General features: G+C 37.0%; 1 protein-coding gene and 1 non-coding gene across 6 annotated transcripts in view; one reads left to right on the plus strand and one right to left on the minus strand.

The window, feature by feature from the left end:
- DLGAP1 (DLG associated protein 1) overlaps positions 1–22210 on the plus strand; it is a 572027-nt gene that overhangs the window by 10250 nt on the left and 539567 nt on the right. The window lies entirely within an intron of this gene.
- Positions 23–126, minus strand: LOC118708515. The gene has a single exon (XR_004984595.1). It is a non-coding gene; the product is annotated as a U6 spliceosomal RNA (small nuclear RNA).

Consider the following 22210-nt stretch of genomic DNA (forward strand, 5'->3'; position numbering starts at 1 on the left):
TATTACATATGTCCCTTTAAAAAAAAATGTGGAGTGCTTCATGAATTTGTGTATTATCTTTGCGCAGGGGCTATGCTAATCTCCGTATTGTTCTACTTTTCTTGTATGTGCTGCCAACGCAGGCACAAAAAGATTGTTTAAAAAGATATAAAGATTTATACTTTTCTCTTTTTTATTTATTATAAGGTATAATTGATATATGTTATAAAAATGCATTTTTTTATTCTTCTTTTTATGGTATAGAGAAGTTATCTTGTTTAAGAAATCTTTTCTAGTTCTGAAGTGATAAAAGGTATTATCCTTTCACATCTCATAAACGATTTAAGTTATGGTTTTGCATTTAGTTTTTCAAGACTTTTTTTTTTCAATGGTTACTTTATAAAGCCTTTAATTTATAACTTCTGTAGGTCTAACATTTCTTTCTCATTTAGTTAGAGTTTGAAGTAGTTGTACTCTAAGAATTCTGCTGCCGCAGCTTTAAAACTTCGTCATTTTATGCCTGGAATATACAGAAGGCTTTTAATGGAACTTCTTGACTCCAGGGTCTCCTTCTAATTACACTTGCACCTAGATTTACTTTTCTAAAGAACTGCCAAAGTCATGGTAAGACTCCTCAGACTTTGTCTTTGAAACAGAAGTGTAACAATCCCATTAATTTTTACTCCCCTGGGTCCCTCAGGTCCCAGCACATACCTGGCCTCTGTTTGGCCTTCAAATGTGTGATTGGACACATGTGTGAAGGTACAGCCGGTTCCCTTTGTTGCTCAGTTGCATTTGTAATTAGTCCCTAACATCAAACCTTTTCCCCACCATGACCACCCCTGCTTGTCAGACTGGGCTTTTCTGGCCTCTTTACTCTCCTTTTGTTCTTTGTACTTCATGCATTTAAATCCTTGTCTATTTGAATTCCTAGAAAAAGAAGAATCAGGGTCCACCTCACTTCATGATCTTCTATTCAGTTTAAGCATTTTATCATGAGCAAGGATTCATTTTAAAATAATTATTTCAAAGCCCTCTTTCTTTCAAGGCCCAGGCAAATCTCACCTCTCACCTGAAGCATTTATGACCACTCTACCCAGGATAAACTCTCCTCTGACTTCCAGTTACATTTTTCTGGATCATTTACTTTATGGTTTGTATTTTGAATATTTTGTCTGCACACTCCTAGATGTTAAGTTCCTTTAAGGGATGTATTGGCTTTTGTTTCTCTCCTAGGCCTGAACTCCAAAAGGCAGGAGAGTGGTTTTTCAATATAGAGCAGCTGCTTTATTTTTATTTTATTTTACTTTTTAAAAATATATTTCTTGTTGAAAATATTATGTATGTCCCATCTCGCCGCCCCCCCCCCAGTGATCCTTTCTGTCCTGCCCCACTACCCTAAGCTTCACCATCCTATTGTATATGTCCATGGGTTATGCATATATGCATTCAAGTCCTTTGGTTGCTCTTTTTTCACCCACTCAACCCACTCCTACCTTCTCTCTGAGATTTGAAAGTCTGTTCCATGCTTCTTTGTCACTGGATCTATTTTGTTCAGATCAATCTTTTTTGATGATGATTATTTTTTATTGGAGATGGCATAGGCTGAGTGGAAACTTGGAGTGTGAGGACATTGGGAATAGTGACATTGCTAGAACATATAAGAGTTTGGAATTAAGAGCTAATTTGTAGTGAGAAAAACTGAGCTCTATTTAAGTCATGTTGATTTTTTGAGACAATATTGGGTACGACTCTCCAGCAAATTGGGAAACAATGAAATCTGAGGTGTTGATTAGGGCATTATCTTTTGGAAGGTGACCATCAGATTCATGATATGAGCAGTGTGTTTCAGGTAGAAATGTTGGCCCTGTCCTTCCCTGCCCTCCAGTTTTGATTCTACTGTTCAGTCATCTAGCTCAGTGGTCGGAAAACTGTGGCTTGCGAGCCCCATGTGGCTGTTGACTAATGAGTTTGCCAACCACTGATCTAGCTAGCTGGATGACTAGAAAGTTAATCTTTTTGAGCCCAGTTTTCTCATCTGAAAAAGGAGAATAATTAAAGTTACATATCTGAGTTTTTGAAAGGATTAAATTTGCTAATCTATGTGAAGTATCTAGTTCAATGGGGGGCTCGTGGTGGGCAATTAACAAAATGCTGTTATTAACAGTATGTTTTATCTGCAATGACTAATCTGCCAACCATCTCTTTATATCAAAGTAGATCCCATTAAAGAATTTAAGCAATTTCTTATCTAGTCATGAAGTATTTTTCTTCTCCTATTGAAAATTCCTATATCTTACTTATTTCACTTTTCTTTATTATGCGGTAACAGTGACAGCAATTCACCAAACAAATTCAGTAATGGCAAGTACTTATTAAGCACCCTGGCCTTTGGGTCCTTGAAGGATACAACTTTCAGTATTTCCTATAGGCTTCATGGGCTGCATTTATAGGGAAAGAGGCCTTCAGCTCCTGTAGCCCAGCCCGGACATGGTACGCTATGCTGTGAGGAGACTACAGGAGAAATCAAAGTCATGTATTTTCCCCAAATATTTAATTGTGAAACATTCAGTGCCTCTAAAGCAACATTTAGAATGGACATTTAATTTAGTCTGGTCAGAATGAATATTTATTAAGGCAAGCTGGGATATGGGAAAAATCCAGAGGCTAACCAGAAAGAAGCAGTTGTGCTTTGACCCTTAGGAGGAACGTCTCATAATAGTCAAGGTGAGCCCAGAGGTGGATTGACATCAGCACGCGGAGCACACAAGACTTCTGATTGCATCCTTCTTCTCTGCTCTGTGTGGCTTATCTTCTGCCCTCATGTCACGTGCCTTCAGTCTGCTCATAGTTCCTTTCTTAGAAAGGGCTCAGCAGATGAAAACCAATTCAAAACTTTATTGATTGATAGGTGGGAAAATGCTATTTTTTTTTCATTAAGGGAAAGGTTTCTGGACAGATATATATTAAAGACACTTTACTATATATGTAGATTATTTGGATCTTAGAGGCTTTCTTATAGTAACACAATATTTCATATCTTGTGATTTCAGTTTAAAACTCAATAGAACCAAATACAAAATAGTTTTTCTTTAGTCCTTATCCTTTCAGGAATTCCTTTTGGGTAGAAATGTTGGCACACATAAAATGGGTTGAGATGGTCCAAAGAGAGCTAATAAACTCACATGAAATCTGATTTAAATATTGGCAATGCTAATTAACAGATAAGGTGTATTTCAAAGGTTTGCTTATAAACTGAACATTTTTAGACATCAAACAGAATTACCACATAGAAATTGTCTTATCTTATGGTGGCTGGCTTCTAAATTTAAATATCTACATCTTTTTGACCCACTTCCTGCAAACAAAATAATACTACTCTTATGAAAAACTCAGTGCCCTATAACTATGAAAAAAGAAATCTTAAATTGTAACTAGGAATATACCTCACCCCTTCTGCCAGAGAATTTGGCATCTCCTGTGTGACACTCAGGCTATAGCAGGTACCATCCCAGAGTCTGGTTTCCCTTGATCTAGGACCTGAAACTGATGAGAGAATGAGAGACCCAAGGGATCTTACACACAGGCACTAATAACTGTCAAATATCTTTATTTATATAAACTATTACTCTTTATTTAAAATTGAGTGAAGGAAGGAAAGTCTAGAATAGCCCAGTTGTCCACATTGTGCCCTGCATCGAGAACCAACATGTGTAGGTTACTTATAAATCAGATGTCAGGAAGTTAGGAAAGTTAGGAGTGATAGACAGAATTGTATTCCTCTGTACTGAGGTCATTTTTGCCAGACAGTTTTTTCTATGTATTTTAGATCCTGAAGATGCCCGCTGTTAGGTGATGGGAATTACCAATTCATTCATTTATGCATGCATGCATGCATCATCAACCAATAACTTATTAAATAACTAGTACAAGCCAGGTACTATTCTAGGTCTTTTGAATGCAGTCTTGAACAAGGACAAAAGACAAAAGGCATGCTCTTGTGGGGTTCACATTTAAGTGGCAGGACGCAGACAACTAACAATAAACATAATGCTTCTTTTAGAATGTTAGACAAGAATAACAAACAAACAAACAAACAAAACAAACAAACAAACAAACAAAAAAACCCAGAACCAGACTAAAGGGGTTATTGAAGTACTTAGTTTTTTTATAGAATTTTGGCATAGAAGGAAATAGGGTTTTTTTTTATTTTTAAAAAATTAGACCTTTACTTGAAATATTCTAGCTTTATGGTTTAACAAACTCTAGGAGAGGTACAGATTATTTTCACTGCTGTGTCATTCTGTTATCCTTTCTGTCTTAACAGCAGTCTATATATTCCTTAGAAACAGTATCTACCTTATTGCATTGTAGCTACTTATTTTTTTTAATTTCCCACTTGACTATGAACTGTAACATAAGGCATGTTGCTTATAAATTTATATCCCTGTAATAATAATTCTAGTAATAATAATAGTAATTATATTTCTAATTGAATGCTTTCTGTGTTACTAAGCCCTATGTAGAAAGTGATATCATGCTTTACAGAATATGTTCTCAGACCACAGAAGTTCCATGGGTAGAGCTGGTAATTGAACAGCGGCCTGTCAACACGAGGCTCTGTGCTCCCTGGGGACCTAACCCAGTGCCTGGCATTTGGTAAGCATCCAAGAAGCTGTAGAGTGAAATGGAAATCAAGTAAGCTGCAGGATTGCAAAACTGATTGTGCTCGGTGTCTCCAGGTGCCTGCAAGATATACTCTCCCCTAGTTTTAAATTATTTCACTTCACAGCCTGGCTGGCCCAGGAGGTGGTTATTTGGAAATTTCTTGAAGTGACACTTCCCTTATTTTTCTTCAGTTCCTGCCTCCTGTTTCCATACGTCTCATAGGGGGAGAACACAATAGAGACAGAATTCCTGTTTACTTCTGCTAACATCACAGTCCTCTAGTTGGAAGGTGAAGCTACTTTGTTCTATAATGTCCATTGTATTAATACCATATGATCTCTCTTGTAGGTAGAATCTAATGAGCAACATAATCTGAGGAAGAAAATAGGAACAGGGGCAATGAAACATGGGACAGACTGACAGCTATCAGAGGGGAGGTGGAAGGGGGACACTGGAGGAAAGAAGATGAAGGGATTAGCCAAAGAATATATTAATATATGCATAACCCATGGACACAGACCACATTGTGGTGATGGCTAGAGGGAAGGGGGAGGGCCTTGCATGGAGGTGGGCGAAGTGGAGGACTGAAGACATCTGGAATAGAGTCAATAATAAAAATAAAAAAAAAAAATATTCCATAGCTTGTTTTTTTACCTTGTGTTTTAGTAGTGCCTGCTTCAATGGGTTCTTTCAGGATGCAGGCATTTTGAAGGCATTGAAACCAAGAGCATGCTTGGCTCCCCTCTGCTTTCCACCTGCCTCTTCCCGCTCCTCAGAGAAGTTCTGTGTGACAGAGGTGAATCTCTGTGGGAGCTTTTGGGGTGTGACCATCTGCTTGCTCAGATGAAAGTCAGCCCCTTCTTTCCAGGAAAGGATTGGCAGGCTGCAAGAGGAGCTTTAGCTCTCTGCTTCCCACTGAGTCATCTATTTGAAAGGATAAATGAGCGCATCCCTCAAAGACAAAGAAACACAAAGACCAGTGAAGTTTGCCATAAGGACACAAGCTAGGAACACAGCAAACCTGCCACACCTTTGGCAATGTGATAAGGACTTTAATGGCAAGCAGAAAAAGCTGTTAGATCATCCTCCTGGTATATCCCTGAAAGAATGTGCTCTCTGCCTCAGGATTCTTTGAAATTCAGCTGGAGAGAATGAAAAACTTCAGGCGGTTTACAGGGACATTGACAAATCAGCATTGCTCTATCCTTAACTCAAGAGCAAGGTGATTCAAATGGACAGTAGAATACAAGAATGCCACTATATATTCTTTTAACTTTAATTTTTTAAGAAAAAGCTAAGTTGACTATAAGCATCCCTTCCTCAGATAAGTAAATATTGGTATGAGATGTGTGGCTCGTGTAAGTTAACAAAAGGGGAAAGGAAGGTGGATGCATACAAAACTGCTAGCGTGGCGAAGGCCCATTAGAAAGTCCTTGCTGTCCTTATGTCACAGGCAACAAATCTTACATTTTCCTCCTGTGTTAACATAAAGATCATTTCCAAGGCTTTTGTTTTCTTCTGAATTATATTACATTCCTGACTCAAAGTAAATTTGAATGTTCAGTTGACAAAAGACAAACTTGTGAAAATTCTAGACTGGTTCTAATAATAGTAATACATATACTAATAAATTAATCTGTTGATGACAGGGAATCTTATGTCTGGAGGGTTGGCCTTTTTTCAATCTACAAGTGCCCCACATTGAAATCCAAATTCAATTAGTTTATATTAGAAAGTTTTAAAGTTAATTTCTATAAGCATGTATGGAATATATATAGTATTAGTCAAATCAGCCTATCTAATATGCAAATTAACCATCACTCAGTTACAAAGATGGTGGCGCCCATAGCCACAAGAAGGTAGCGCCCAGTCCCCTCAACTTTGCTAGAGTCCCAGTCTTGGGGGAGGCTGCTGCTGAGAGCGGGCAGCATGAGCAGCTTGGCAGAATGCTTGTTTTGTCACTGTGGTGACACCCTGGCAGTGGAGGGCCTTTGGAGGGCAGGAGGCTGGCCCCACAGCCTCTACGAACAAGTGCAGGCTCAGAGAGGAGATGGTGGGCCCGCCTCCCATGGAAGCAGCAGGGTCCCCTCACATGGCTCCTGGCTGCTCCTGCAGAAGCAGCCGGCAGCCTACTGCACGCGATATTGTGTGATGGGCTACTACCTTTATTATAATTTCTATAACTGAAATTAAGTAGTTCACATCACATAGTCATATATGTTTAAGTATAAGAAGTAAGGCTAACTAATATTTTTTAAAGATATTTTGTTCTCTTTGGAATTTTGCCCTTTTCTCAACTCCTTTTCACGTGACTGTCATTTTTTTTTCATTAATGCCACTCTTGACCACCATTTATAAAGTAGTTCAACCCGTCCCCATTATTTCCTTCCTCAGCATCCTGGTTAGCATAGAACTTCTGTAAAATATTTGTTAAATATCGGTTCTTAATATTTGCCCAAAGAATGAAAGTGAGGTCACAAAGCACATAGTAATTTACAATTCTTGCTTATAATAATAGGGCATATTTGAACAGAAAGTTTAACTACATTTTAGTTGAAGAAGTTGTGCTTAAATCTTTGGTCTTAAGTCTGGGTTCTATGAATATGCCAGCTCCTAATAAGAGCTTGGCCCATCCGTAGAAACGGCATCATCCCCATTTCAGTGAACTCACAGGCTAGTGAGAAAGAAGGAACAGAAAAGGGTTCAATCCACTGAGGGCAGCGGGATGATGGGGTGTTACAGGACACTGCGGTAGGACTGAGCAGGATACTTAACTCAACAGGAGAGAGTCTGGGCTGGTTGCTCAGAGGAGGAATGAGTGGTGTCAGGGGTGGGAAGGAAGTGTGCAGTGGTTCTTTCCTGAGCCTTTTAAGTCCATTCATAGGAGTCTCCTCCTCTGTAGGTTTCCAGCAAGAATACTCTGTGGCCTGTAATGTGCACCTCTCTCAGGGCCTCAGTTTACCCAGATGTCAGTTGACAGGTCGACCATGTGATTTTGAGGTTCTCTGAAAATACTAATATTCTGTGAGCTGTAATCTTAGGTCAGAGTTGTTCCATGGACATTTCAGTGAAATACCCACTGGAGTTGAACTGTATAATTGTAATGATAAGCAGGGGATCTGAAGTTAAGTTTTGAAACACTGGAAAGTCTGTGAAGGAAGGTTGGCATAGTTCATGTAAATTAGGTAAGCAGCAAGTGTAACAAAGGGAGCTGAAGATAAACTGCATTTCTTGGGGGGACTTTGGGATATACTCGTAGAAAGAGTGGCTGATGAAAGTGATGAAGGGAAAAATAAATGGGGAGAATGGAGATAATGAGGTGGGATTAGTGGGTAAGTGATTGATCATTAGGAGAAAGCATGAGAGATTTTAAGCAGTTGCCTTGAATTGAAAATCTTGGAATAAAAAAAAAACATCAGCAGGCAGTCAGGCTTCAAGTCATCACAATTCTCTCTGTATATATACTAGTACAAATGAATAAATGAAGGTTGTGAATACCTTTAAGGAGCATGAGTTAAAATGTGATAGCCAAAATGATTTTTTAAGGAGGTAAATTAATGTAGAACCTATTAGACAATAGCATCAATCTAGTACTTTCATAACATCTATTGATGCTTTCTTTGCCATGTACTATGTTTGATACTGAGACACAAAGGATCTGCATAGAAAAAAAAATGGGCGATATGTTGTAGAAATTGCACATGAGTTATGATAGAACCTGGGGGATGTGTAAATCTCCCAGAGAAAGTTGTGTAAGCTTTCAATTGTTTTCCTAAAGGGGACAGTCCATTATCTTGATGATAGAATGTAACGCTACTAAAAAGAAACACATCTTTTAAAAAACATATATTAGTCAATGAAGAGAAATTGGTAAACAAAATTAAGAACATTCCATTATAATATGTTACATTAGTTATTATTAATTGATCAATTATTTAGTAATTCTGAAAAATACAAAAGAGCTCAAAAACATTATTCCTACCTTGAAGGGTCTCACTTGGCAAGTATGTTGCAAGAGACTTAATGAATTTTCTCCATCTCTTAAGTTGCATTAAAAATCATTGCTACCCTGGTTGGTTTGGCTCAGAGTGGATAGAGCTTTGGCCTGTGGACCAAAGGGTCCTGGGTTTGATTCCAGTCAGGAGCATGTACCTCAATTGCAGGCTCCTCCCTGTTCCCTGGCCCAGGCCCTGGTCAGGGTGCATGCAGGAGGCAACCAGTAGGTGTGTTTCTCTCACATCAATGTTTCTCTCTGTTTTTCTCTCTCTCTGCCACTTTCTTTAAAAATCAATGGAGAAAATGGCCTCGGATGAGGATTTAAAAAAATCATTGCCAATATTTGTCATCCTTTAACTTTACAGCCATATGTATCAGCAACTCTCAACCATGTGTAGACATCGGAATTATCCAGAAAATTAAAAAATATATGATCTCAGGCTCCATCCTAAGCTTTATCTCTAGGTTAAGTCAGGTATGAGAATTTGCAAAGCTTGTCACATAATTCTAGGACATATAGTTCTAGGTATAAGAACTGATGACCCATAGAAGTGGTTCTCAAAGTGTGGTCTTAGGACCAGCAACATTGCATTATTTGGGAACTTCTCAGAAATGAACATTCTTGGGTCCTACTCAGACTTACTGAATAAGCAGGAGTGGCACTCAGAAATCATTGTTTTAACAAGCTCTCTAGGTGATTGTGATGGATGATAAGAATCAGAACCACTGGCCTTTAGATCCCTACCTCCAGCTAGGTATGCATGTCTCTGTCTGCAGGTCCCACTCAACTTGTGCTTAGGAATTGGCTTTTGCATAGAGGAAAAAACATAGGTCACAGATTGAAACGGGATCATTGCTAGAGTCTTCCTTACGTGTCGCTATGTTTGTGCACTTTCTAGAACACTTTTCTGAGAACTCTCCACCATACCTTCTCCTGGGGATGTTTCTCTGAGCTTCTGACTTTCCCCTTTGTTACCTAAATCATCTTGCATATTTTGAGCTTCTTTGCTGGTCATTCTGGCCACCTTACCTACAGTCTTCTGGTTTCTATCCATCTAACTCGTCTAATTTCTGTTATCTGCCTATAAGAGTTTTGAGACCCTGTGCCCTGAGCTCTTCATGCATTCATAGCCTTTCCTCACCTCTCCTGGTCCCACCCTGTGACCTACTGCCACCGTGCTTTGGTGCTATGAATATGTTAGGAGATGGAAGTGAAATGAAGAACTTATAAAATAGGCAGCTTTCATCTCTCTAGAATTACCTTTTTGTTTAGGGTGTTTTTATTACTGTAATTAAAGAGTTACGTGTTTATAGAACATCTGGAGCAATTGCACTTAAGTATATAAAAACCTCTTCCCAGAGTTAAATTATAGATGTAGCCAATCACCATAGATGGTGTTTGAATTCTGCTCCAACAGGGCATAGCATTCACATTGGAGAGGCAAGTAGATAGATGGGTGTCTCTGATACAGAGCAGCAGAGGAAAATGCTGTTGTATAAGAACATAATGCTTTCAAAATGAAGAACAAGTTTCAATTTATAAAATGGAGAATAGAATGGAGAAGGCTTTATGAAAGACATACATTTTGGGTTGAGCTTTAAAGGAACACTTTCATAGCCAGGCTCAAGTGTGTGAGTAAGCAAAAGGGCTAACATGCAGAGAGCAGTCATTACTTTGTGATGGCTGGAATTTACAGTGTGTGGTAAAATATACAACACAGAGAAGCTTTGGGACATAAACTAGAGAGTTAGGTTTTATTCATTATGCAGCGAAGAATCACTTTTTTTTTAAACTGAACTATCCTCTAGATCCCATCAGATTTTGATGCTAGCTTATTCTTGAAGTGACTGAAGAAGACTATATGAAAGTCAATTAGGGGTTTACGTCCCCAAATCTCTAACATGTAGGTAAAATACTTCAAGGTTCCAGTGATGAGATTATGGAATAATTGGTGAAAGTGATGAAGAATATCCTTGCTGTTATCTTTCAGAATAAGTACTTACTTGCTGTGACAGGAATATAAGCTCTATAGAACGGTGTCAAGTTCGTAAATATTAGATTACCAAGTGAATTAGGAATTTCTATATGTGTCCCCATCACTATGTGTACCATACCATTTCCATCTACTCTCTTCAAAAACAAAGTATTCCAGGAAGAGCTAAGTGGTCTTTACAAATTTGGTTTTTGTAACTGATTTTAGCAAGCTACCATATATGAACCTTTTATGTTAACAGTTGATTATTAGGTTAAAAAAAATAGTTCTCAAGAGCAAACTTAAATTAGGTAAAATTATACTATGCTGAGGCAGGAATCATATTGTGCTGGTTCCCAGAGAGCTTTCATCCATTTCTGGCACCTTATTACAGATTAATTCATTGAAGGCTAGGGAACATAAGTGACAGGCTGAATTATCCAACCGGTGAATGTCTGAAGCCATGATTGGGAGTTATCTTCTAATATGCGGTCCAGTATTATTTCCATTGAATAATGCTTCATGCCCTTTGATTTTAAAGTCAAATCTTAGCTTGAACTATATGAGAAAAAAAAAAAATCTCCATCTTGCTCTGCTAAATTCCCAGAGGGGGAAACCACTTTCTATGGCTGATGAAAAATTTAAATCCTAGGGTGCCAAAACTCAGTAAAGGAGAGGAAATTGACTGTGTTAGAGTTAAAGAACTTGGCATTTAAAAAAATTAAAGAGACATAAGTAGACACATACATTTGATTAACTTCTTATTGGCTTGTTTTTGAGCGTTGGCAAACTGGACTTTTTCTGAGAAAGTAGGCCCAGAGACTTCTTTATTTCTTTATTTTATTATTATTTTTAATCCACATCTGAGGATACTTTTCCATTGATTTTTTAGAGAGAGTAGAAAAGAGAGGGAAAGACAGAGAGAAAATCAATATGAGAGAAACACATTGATTGGTTGCCTCCTGCATGAGCCCTGACCTGGGAGAAGCCTGAAACCCAGGTATGTGTCCTTGATTGGAATTGAACCCATGACTCTTCAGTCTACAGGCCAAGGCGCTATCCACTGAGACAAACTATTTAGGCAGTAGGCCCAGAGATTTATAGAATTACTAGAAGCCCAGTGCATAGATTCGTGCACTGGTGGGGGTCCTTCAGCCTGGCCTGTACCCTCTGCCAACCTGGGACCCCTAAAGGAATATCAGACTTCTGGTTTTGGCCTGATCCCCACAGGCCAGGCCAAGGGACCCCACCAAGCCTCCAGTATGCATAGAAGATCTTCGGTTAATCTCTTCCCGCCCTCCCCCTTCTCCACTTCCCTCTGAGATTCACCAGTTTGTTCCATGTTTTCATGCTGTGCATTGAGTGTCTGCCTCCTGGTGGTCAGTAAGCATCACAGCTACCAGTTGAGCAGTCAAACAGTGGAATGGTCAAATGGTCACTTAGGCTTTTATATATATAGTTAATAATATCCTCTAGAAAAGCCATAAGGGATTGCTACCTAAGACCTGTATTTCCAGGTTGGAAAAAGAAGATCCCAGAGAGATTAAGGAACATGTTCAAGGTTAGAAAACTTAATGACTGTATTGATACTAGAAACCAAAACTCTTAGTTTCTTAATTTGGGAGAAGTGAATATTACTTTTCAGGTATAAAATGCACACTTTTAAAGGAAATTTTTGGGGCTTAAGGTGATGCATTTTTAAAAATATTTTAACTATTTTATTTCCATTTATGATGTGAAACACAACAATTTAACAAATACTATGAGCATCCCATCCATTTTAAGATAGGAGGTCATTGTCAGCCATGAAATGCTCCAAATGCTCTCAGCTTCCTAACTTCAGTGCCTTCCTTCCTCCACAATGAACTACTCTCCTGACCTTTACTTTGTTGTCATATTATCTCTGTTCTTTATTCTTTTGCCATTATGAGCATCATACCAAATTCTATCTTTAATTTTGCTTGCTTTTAGGCTTTACTAAAATGGCAGCAAAATGTTAATATTCTTCTCCTATTTTCTATTTTCATTTTAACAATATGGCTTGAAGATCCAGCATGCTGATGTAGATAGTTAATAATTCTAGTTTTTGACTCTTCCACAATTTGTTTAACCATTCTCTTATTTTTGTATATTTGGATGCTTGATGGTCAATTTTGCTTGTTTGTTTGTTTTTATTGTTATCCACCAGGATGCCATATACATTCTTGTTCATGCATGCCTCTTGATAAGTATGTGCATGTCTCTTGATAAGTATGTATAATCCACCCACTTTCTTTTTTTAAAATATATTTTATTGATTTTTTTTTACAGAGAGGAAGGGAGAGGGATAGAGAGCTAGAAACATCCATGAGAGAGAAACATCGATCAGCTGCCTCCTGCACACCCCCACCAGGGATGTGTCCACAACCAATGTACATGCTCTTAATCTGAATCGAATCTGGGACCTTTCAGTCCGCAGACCAATGCTCTATCTTCTGAGCCAAACCCTTTTCAGCTCCACCTACTTTCTTTAAGTGGATTCCACCCTTTAATGGTAACAAGAGGCTGAACTATGCAGGTGCCAGCTTTTCAAGATAATAACTAGCTGTTTTGCAAGGTGACTGTGCCAATTTGGACTCCCACAAGCGGTAAATAAGACTCCCCAATGTTACAAATGCTTGCCAATACTGTCACCAGCCTACTTAATTTTTGCCAACTTGGTGGGTAGATATTAGCACTCAAAGGTTATTTGTGTGTGTGTATGTGTGTGTGTGTGTGTGTGTGTGTGTGTGTAATTGATTTCAGAGAGGAAGGGAGAGAGGAAGTCAGAGATAGAAACATCAATGATAAAAGAGAATCATTGATTAGCTGCCTCCTGCATGCCCCACACTGGGGATGGATCCCACAACCTGTGCATGTGCCCTGACTGGGAATTGAACCATGACCTCCTGTCAGTCAGGCTTAAATGTTATTTTTACTGTGATTTGGAGTCCAGTATTTTTCTGTAAGAAATACATGTACAATATTATAAGAGGATGCAAAGTTAAAACTTTTTATAAATATTCACTTTAGACAAACTGTGTAAGAAAACCACAACATATTTAGATGAAGAAAGTATGATTTTATTAGAGGATAGGTATTTTCACACATTCAGAGTGATGGTTGTTAATGTATTCAGCAACACCTTCATGCTTGTTAATATTTAATGATAATCTTGAATTAATTAAATGAATAAGTTGAATTTATTCATAGTTATATTATGCTGTTTTTAACTCATTCTGGACTAGAATATACTGAGATGGGAACTATATTAAATATACATGCTATACACACACTTTATGTATTTTATATATATAATTTAGGATAAAATCATATATTGACCTAAATAGATTACATTGTAAAGTTTATAGAAGTAGTAACACACTGTAACTGTTAGGGCTCCATTGAGATTTCCCCAATTTAATATTTTTAAAATGCTTTTAGGTCCTTATTTGAAATGTGCCATTGGCTGTGTTTAGTATGTAATAATTAATGACTATTATGTGACCTGGACTCTTCTGGCTCATATTATAGGTTGGTTTCTGCCCCAGTGAGGTCTGATATAGTAACATCAACTTCTTTTTAAAATATATATATATATATATATATATATATATATATATTTCTTTGTTGATTTCAGAGAGAAGGGAGAAGGAGAGAGAGATAGAAACATCAACAATGAGAATCATTGATCGGCTGCCTCCTGCATGCCCCCTACTGGGGATCAAGCCCGCAACCAAGGCAAGTGCCCTTGACTGGAATCAAACATGGGACACCTCAGTCCGCAGGCTGACACTCTATCCACTCAGCCAAGCCGGCCAGGCCAACTTCTTATTTTTATTTCATGGTAAAATTAATATGGTGCTACCCACCATATTGTGGTACTCACCTCCACCCTCCACTGAAACAAACAAGAGCACTTTGCTATAATAACTTGATACCAAAAATAGAAGAATGAACTCAGAGAAGTGGAATATCTTTTGGTAAAGAGTCAGTTAAATGAGATTTAATGAATATCTTCCTCTATGATCACAGATCTGCACAGTTTACATGTAGGTTTGACAGAAAAGATCATCTTTTTATGATGAAGTTATTTTGTAATGAGATACTGAACATGGATACAATGGGGTCACTTCACGCATTACGATTGCCAAAAGATTTGGGGCGGTCACATATCAATAATCAGAAGAGATAGAGTGTGGTTTATTTTAGGATCTACTTGAAGGTTAGCTTTTCCTTCATAACTTACACTTCAAACCTGTGACCATCCAGAGTTTCTAAAACAATGGATGACAGAAACAGATGTTTTTTTCTATCTGAAACTAGGCTGAACAGGCCTAGGCACTTTTAAAAAATACATATATTTTATTGATTTTTTACAGAAAGGAAGAGAGAGGGATAGAGAGTTAGAAACATCGATGAGAGAGAAACATTGATAAGCTGTCTCCTGCACACCCCCTACTAGGGATGTGCCCACAACCAAAGTACGTGCCCTTGACCAGAATTGAACCTGGGACCTTTCAATCCGCAGACCGACGCTCTATCCACTGAGCCAAACCAGTTTTGTCAAAGCCTAGGCACTCTTGATTCCTACCCATCCCTCCTACTTTCTTTAGGTGGATTTCACCCTTGGCTGGTAATAAGGGACACAATCTAAATCCCAAGCTGTGAAAACTGCCAGAAGCCCTGCCAATCTAATAAAAGTGCTCAAAATGATAAGCTCTAATAATCCTAGTTTCGTTCATTGCATTATGAGGCCCAAAAGGAGACAATATGGATTCCTACACACCTGTTTTTCACTCCAGATTTGCATGATTCAGAACTGAGAAGTTTAGAATAGCCACAGGTGCCTCCTGAGGTTCCATCCTTTGTATATTGCACGTCCTCTTCCCAACTCCACCTCCAACCTTCACTCAAGGTGGACCTAACCCATCTGCTTGTTGCTTTGTCCCCATTTATTCTTCACTTCCTCGGAATGAGACTTTTCTCAACATGATATCACTAGCATGGGAAAGCAGTCTTTCTGCTCCATTTGGTTAATTAATCTCCAACTGTGTCCGTGGATCACCTTGTTCACATGTTTACAAGATTATAAAATATCTGGAACTCCCTTCTTAGTTTTCCTGCATCTTTTTAAGGTAGTATGAAACAAACTCTAATTCAAAAAATTCACTACATTCATGCATTCTGTTTTTACTCACTTAGCATCTATAATACCTCCAACATTAATAACCTCATAATCACTCTCAACAAATCATCTTAACCATATACTTCCAATGTACTTCTAATACTTATTTCATAGTCTTATAATTTAACCCAATACACTTCCTCTTTTATTATAATGCATTTTCCTTGATTATTGCTACTGAGTACCCAATCACATTTTATTGGTTTTACATGATTTCAAATCTTATTGAGAAGATAATGCATATATAAAAGGAAAACATGACAATTTAATAATAGCTAGAATTTCCTGAGATCTTGTGTCCTGGGCAAATAGTAGTTGGCTACATGTATTCTGTGTATAACCATTAAATTCTTACAGTAACTCTATGATGAAGTAATATTATTATCCCCATTTGATGAAAATGGAAGCTGAGATACAGAATTGCCTGTGGTCACACAGGGAGTAATTTGCAGAACCAGGAGAGAGATGATGCAAGCACGAGAAGTCTGGCTTCAGTCCCAGCATTCTTCCTCCCCAGAATCTACTTCTTCATTAGTGTGATACATATTTCACCCTTTATACATCCTTTTTGAACAGATAGGTCTTTTAAAGAAATAAATCTGTTCCTTAGTCCAAGAGTAGTACAACGATGCAAAAGGAGAAGCTGTCACATCCAGTGTTTATTTTTAAAAGAGAGTTTCATGGCTTGAAGGTAGAATAGGACATGACTTTCAAATGCCTATAAAGACCATTTTGGGAGAGATTTTTTAAAAAAATTATTGATTTTAGAGAGGAAGGGAGAAGGAGAAGAGAGATAATGATGAGAGAGAATCATTGATGGCTGTCTCCTGTATGTCCCACACTGGGGATTGAGCCCGCAACCTGGGCCTGTGCCCTGACTGGGAATCAACCATGACCTCCTGGTCAGTGCTCAACCACTGATCCACACTGGTCAGGCTGGGGAGAATTTTTAAATAGAGAACATTACTTTTACAATGGCCTCAAATCTGGCCATAGGATTTCCCACATTCCTTAAGAGTGTGGAGACAGAGGTGAGGGCCCTGGGGTCCTTAAAGGATCAGCTGTTTGTGTGCATTGATAAATACTTTTATCTATGCTTCATAGTGTTCAGGATGCTGTGACTTCTTTCTGTTATTGCTTTTATCAGGAAGTGAATATGGTCTTATCCATTTTGCAAGAAAAAAGATGGTTCAATGTGAACTACTAGGCAATTGGATGTCAGAGGAAGTCATACAATTTTTTATGATGTAGGGTTCCCGCCTTCAAGGAATTTACTATCCTGTTAAGAGAGAAAAGACTGGTGCAATCAAATTCCCTAGAGAAAAACAACAACCTTAATGCCAGTCTTTATAGATGCCACCATAAAACCATTACAATCTGGTTGTGTAAGTTAGAGCATTTGCAGATGGAGAGAGCTAAGGAATAGGGTTGTCTACTTCTCTTCCAACACGGCCTCACTATATTCTATTGTTGAAGTTCCTTCAAAGTAGTGGTCATGTCTGTCTTGGTCACTGCAATGTCCTCAGCATAATGCCCAGCCTGCACAGATGCTCAATAAATGTTTCAAAGAAGAAGCATTTGGGGCTGAAAAATGCGGGGAAACAGTTTTCTGTATGCCCCAAAGCAAATTGATTAAACATTGTGTTTTCAAACAGAAAGGTAAGCATTCGTAGAACCAATTCAGTTCTCTCTGCAGTGTTGTGCTAAGTGTGCCGTGTGGTAGTGGCTGTGTCCCTGGGCCGGTTTCTGGAAAGTGGAGCTGACACCTTTCTCCCCTTGGTATCAGTGGTGAGACATTAGGAGCCTGATCTTAAATCTGGCTCAAATAAGAGCATGAGCGTGTCCAACTTCAGGGCTGGTGGCCAAATATTAAGCAGTTTTGCAATTGGATTTCAAAAACAGTATACAGTATATTATTTTGTTCAAATATGAGTTAACTCTTATAGTGATGATGTGCGGAACCATTTATTTTTTAACTTAATAGTTTTGCAATGTTTTCCTAGATTTTGAGCTTGAAATAATGATAAAGTAAATAAAATGCAAATCAAACTTTAGCCCACTGAAGAATATATAGTAATGTTTCATTTCCCTGGACACTTGAAGGGAATTTGGTATATACTGGACACTGCACATGGGTTGGAGTGCTTAGATAAAATATAGATATAACTATTTTTAAGATTTAAAAGAAGTTTTTCCCCCCAGTAGAATAAGCAAGACAGTAAATGTTAAATTGTTCCTGCTAAGGGAAATTGAGCAATTAATTTATCTAGTAATTGGTTTTGGAAAAGTAAGTAAAGAAAAAGCTTTGAATTTAGTAGTCAGTTTCATAATCTCTCGTATATGCACTTTTTTTTTCAAACAAAAAAAAAATTAAAAAAGACTTTAAAGAAATAAATACTTCAGAAAAACTACTGCTTTCTCCCACCCCCTTCCATTCCCCAATTTGTGATTAATAACTTCGTACTTTCAGATATGCCATGAATTAAATCAGCATCCCACAGAGAACAGTACGCTCAATATTTGGTCACAGTTTGAAGGCAATCCAGATGGTTTTAAAGAAAAAAACTAATTTGAAGAGAATGCAGTATAATTGACTCGTTTTAGTATTTGAAATTATTAAAAGCCCCTTTAAATCAAGAACTGTAGTCACCTTGTATTATCTTAAATGTACATTAATTTAAATATATATTAAAATATTAAATAATAATAAAGCTAGGAAGATGCCATAACAACCAGAAACAAAAGAAAATGGTTGCTAATTTCTGGAGGGAGACAGTTAGCACCTGAGATATGGGACCCAGCGTGGTATCAATGCAATTATATATCTAGAATCAAATAAAATCAGAAAGGAGGAGAAGTTTGCTTAGGCACCCTTCTGATCTACATGGATCCTAGTGTATCCTTTTAGGATTCTCCAGCAACCTTCACCAAGGGCCTCCTAAACTCGTGTGGCTTCAAATTCTCTGCCCTCTTCCCTAGGCAGTGATCTTTTCTGGCTACGTCACACTGGCCTAATAATATCTCAGGCCCTCAGAATCCCAAGGATCTCAGGACACTATAAATGTTGTTCTGAAGTAGCTAACCCCAACCTTTTAAGAATCTTATGAGCTGACAACATCAAAACAGCCTTTTTATGATTAACTTCTGTATTTAGAAGAGGCTCATTTAAGGAGCACTGAGTTTTCTCATTAATAGAAGTGGGGATTAGCATGTCTACCCCCCTGTTTTTAAAGTCAGGCATTAGAATAATCTATTCTGTTGATACAATATGAATTTCGAAAATTTTCTCTTAGATGATGTATGCTGCCAAAAAAGTTTAATCATTTACTATACTTTGTTGTATGAAGGTTGAGAATTCCAACCTGCAAAAACAATTCCCATAAGGAAATGCATTCTTATAGCTTATGGGAAATGCCTTGTGCTTAGTAGGCAAACAGGTAGTCATAATGAATTTTTAAGAATATAACAACCAAATCACTTTCAGAGTTTTTTAATGAATTCTGAACTACTTCTCACTTTAATGTTAATGCAAATGTTCTGCCAGTGAACACTGCACAATTTCTGTTTTTCATTTTATGAAGGGTTCCCCAAGTCCTTCCTAAAACTCTAAGAAGACATTTTTTGATTATCCATTTTCCAGATGAGAAAGCAAATACCAGTGGAGGTGAATATTTATTGGGTTTGGAAGAATTGGTGGATCACATTTAATGATAGCAAAACAGTATCTTCATATTTTTTAGGTTTGGGCTATAAATTATATTCTGCACTGGGAGTATATAAAATATTATTCTTTTATGAACTAAAAATAAATCTTGAAATACGCATTTTCTGAGCAATAATATCACTAATCATGACACTTAATAAGATTAGAACCTCTTCCAAAAGCCATTAAATTTTATAATTTATGTTTATAGCTGTAATTCATTCACAATCTCATTTACTAGGCACACATACACATAACTGGCTTTATAAATGGCTCATGGAATGTATTTACAGTTATAGGTAGCTTTATTTTTATACTGAATGTTTATTACACTCAAGAATAGATGTTTATTCATTTATTATATAAATAGATAATACTATTATTAATATTTTTACTTAGGCAGTTCAATTTTTTTCATATTTGAACTTTTTAATTTGTAATTTTATTTATTTTTAATTGATTTTTTATTGATTAAGGTATTACATATGTGTCCATATCCCCCCACTCCTGTACATGCCCTCACCCCCTTGCTGTCTCTGTCCATTGGTTATGCTTATATGCATGCATACAAGTCTTTGTAATTTTTAGCTAGCAGATATTTGTTTTTTTCCAGATTCACTTGTATATATTTCTATATAGTTTTCTTTTTTAATTGGAAGGTAATTTATGGCCTAATTACATTCAAATGTCTGAAACTTTAGGAAGGATTACAATTATATTTTGAAGAAAAGTGAATGCATTCCTCACACATTAATTCACTTTTTAGTAATTTAAAATTATAAGTAATCTCAGTGAGAAAAATTTTAAAAATTATAGATATAACAAGTTAATAGCATTTTAGTGATTCTATTGATATTAATATTTATAAGATCAAGTAATTGAGATTCTTTTTTATATAATTTGATTACCTTTTTATTTGATGATATTGCAAATCCTTTGCATGTTATAAAAATGGAATTATATTACCAATTTTGATATCTATACAAGTCACTGTATGAATCCAATATATATATATATATATATATATATATATATATATATATATGTCCCACAAATTTTGGTATGTTGTTTTTATTTTCTTTCAGTTCAAAATTTTTTCTTTCTTTCTTTATTGATTAAAGTATTACATATTTTTAACCTTACACATTTCCTATTTGGCTCATAGGTTACTTTGAGAATATACTTTTTATTACTTTAACCCTCTGGGATAGGTTATCAATTGATTTATTTTGTTTTTGTTTTCTTTTCATAGCTGCAATAGAGTCTTTCCAGTGCCCAGAAGTGATGCTATTAGTTTTCTTCTCCTTACAGATTAAACTCATGAGAGAAAGAGAGTAAAAATAGACAATGATATTTTAGTGTTATTACAAAATAGTTATTTGCAGACCCTCCCAACAAGATGTGGATTTCTCCCATGATATTCTATGTGTCATTAGCACATATTTCCTATAATATCTTATATTGGTCTTCCAAACCCGATAACAGCACCTCTTGTCCTCTATAGCTATAAACCAATGTTTAGAAGAGTTTTGGATCTTTATGGTAAGTTTAATGATAAACATTACCCTTGGATATGTAGAATTTTGTATGTCTGTATGTATGCAGGCAGTTCATAGATTTTTTTTTTTTACTATTTCAGGCATTAATCAAACATGTTAAATACTTTTTTTTTATTGTTGACATTATTATGTATGTTCCTATCTCCCCCTCCCCCTTTGCCTGCCTCCACCCTGCTCCCACCCCCCTTTCCTCTGGCCATCACCACACTATTGTCTGTGTCCATGGACTATGCATATATGTTCTTTGGCTAATCCCTTCTTCTTTCACCCAGTCCTGCCCTCACCCCATTCCACTGACAGCTGTTAGTCTATTCAATGTATCTTTGCCTCTAAAAATCATATTGTATGTTTTATGAAGGTCTTATGGTGAAATTCTTACTTGAAACAGAAAATGGTTGATAGCTATTATACATGCAATTATTTTATTTTTCATCAATGAAAGGAACTCAAAGTATAGAATTTGTTGTTAATAAAATGTGCCTTTGTTGATAGTTCCTTCTAATGTAGCATGACTCAAATTAGTGGCCTGAATGCAACCTGACCTTGATAGAGTTCATATATTGAATTAGAAATTATAAGTTATCATGAAGGACACAATTGCTAGAACACCTGATAAAAAAATGACAGGATGGGCAATATTATGTAATGAAGTGTGACCATTTGGTTTGTTCTTTCTTAAAGGACACTGCGTATTTGTAGAATTTCAGATTATATTAATATGTCACTATACATTTAGGTCCTGAAGTACAAATATATATTCTGGCCAGAATGCTTGCCAAGATACCAATGCCAGAATTGAAATACTGTATTTATTGAACAGTATAAATGTAATGAATAGAGTCACAAGTTTATATTTTACTATAAAACCTCAGAGTGACTAAAAGAGAAAGAGAGAAAGAGACATGGCCACTTTGTTTAAATACCATTTGTGTTACCATTGAAGTTGTCAAGGGGGGGCTGGCTGATGTCAGCTGACCATAACATTTATCTACCTGATTGTATCGACTTCTTCTGTGGTGGCTGCTCTCTGGGAGGTTGTAACATGGGGATAACAAGCTCTTTAAGCTGTGAACACTTGTGCCCACTTCCATAGGTCTTTCAAGGTCCATCTTTCCCAGACATCCTT

Source organism: Pipistrellus kuhlii, unplaced genomic scaffold (genome assembly GCF_014108245.1).
Source record: "Pipistrellus kuhlii isolate mPipKuh1 unplaced genomic scaffold, mPipKuh1.p scaffold_m20_p_6, whole genome shotgun sequence".
In the NCBI taxonomy this organism is placed as follows: domain Eukaryota; kingdom Metazoa; phylum Chordata; class Mammalia; order Chiroptera; family Vespertilionidae; genus Pipistrellus; species Pipistrellus kuhlii.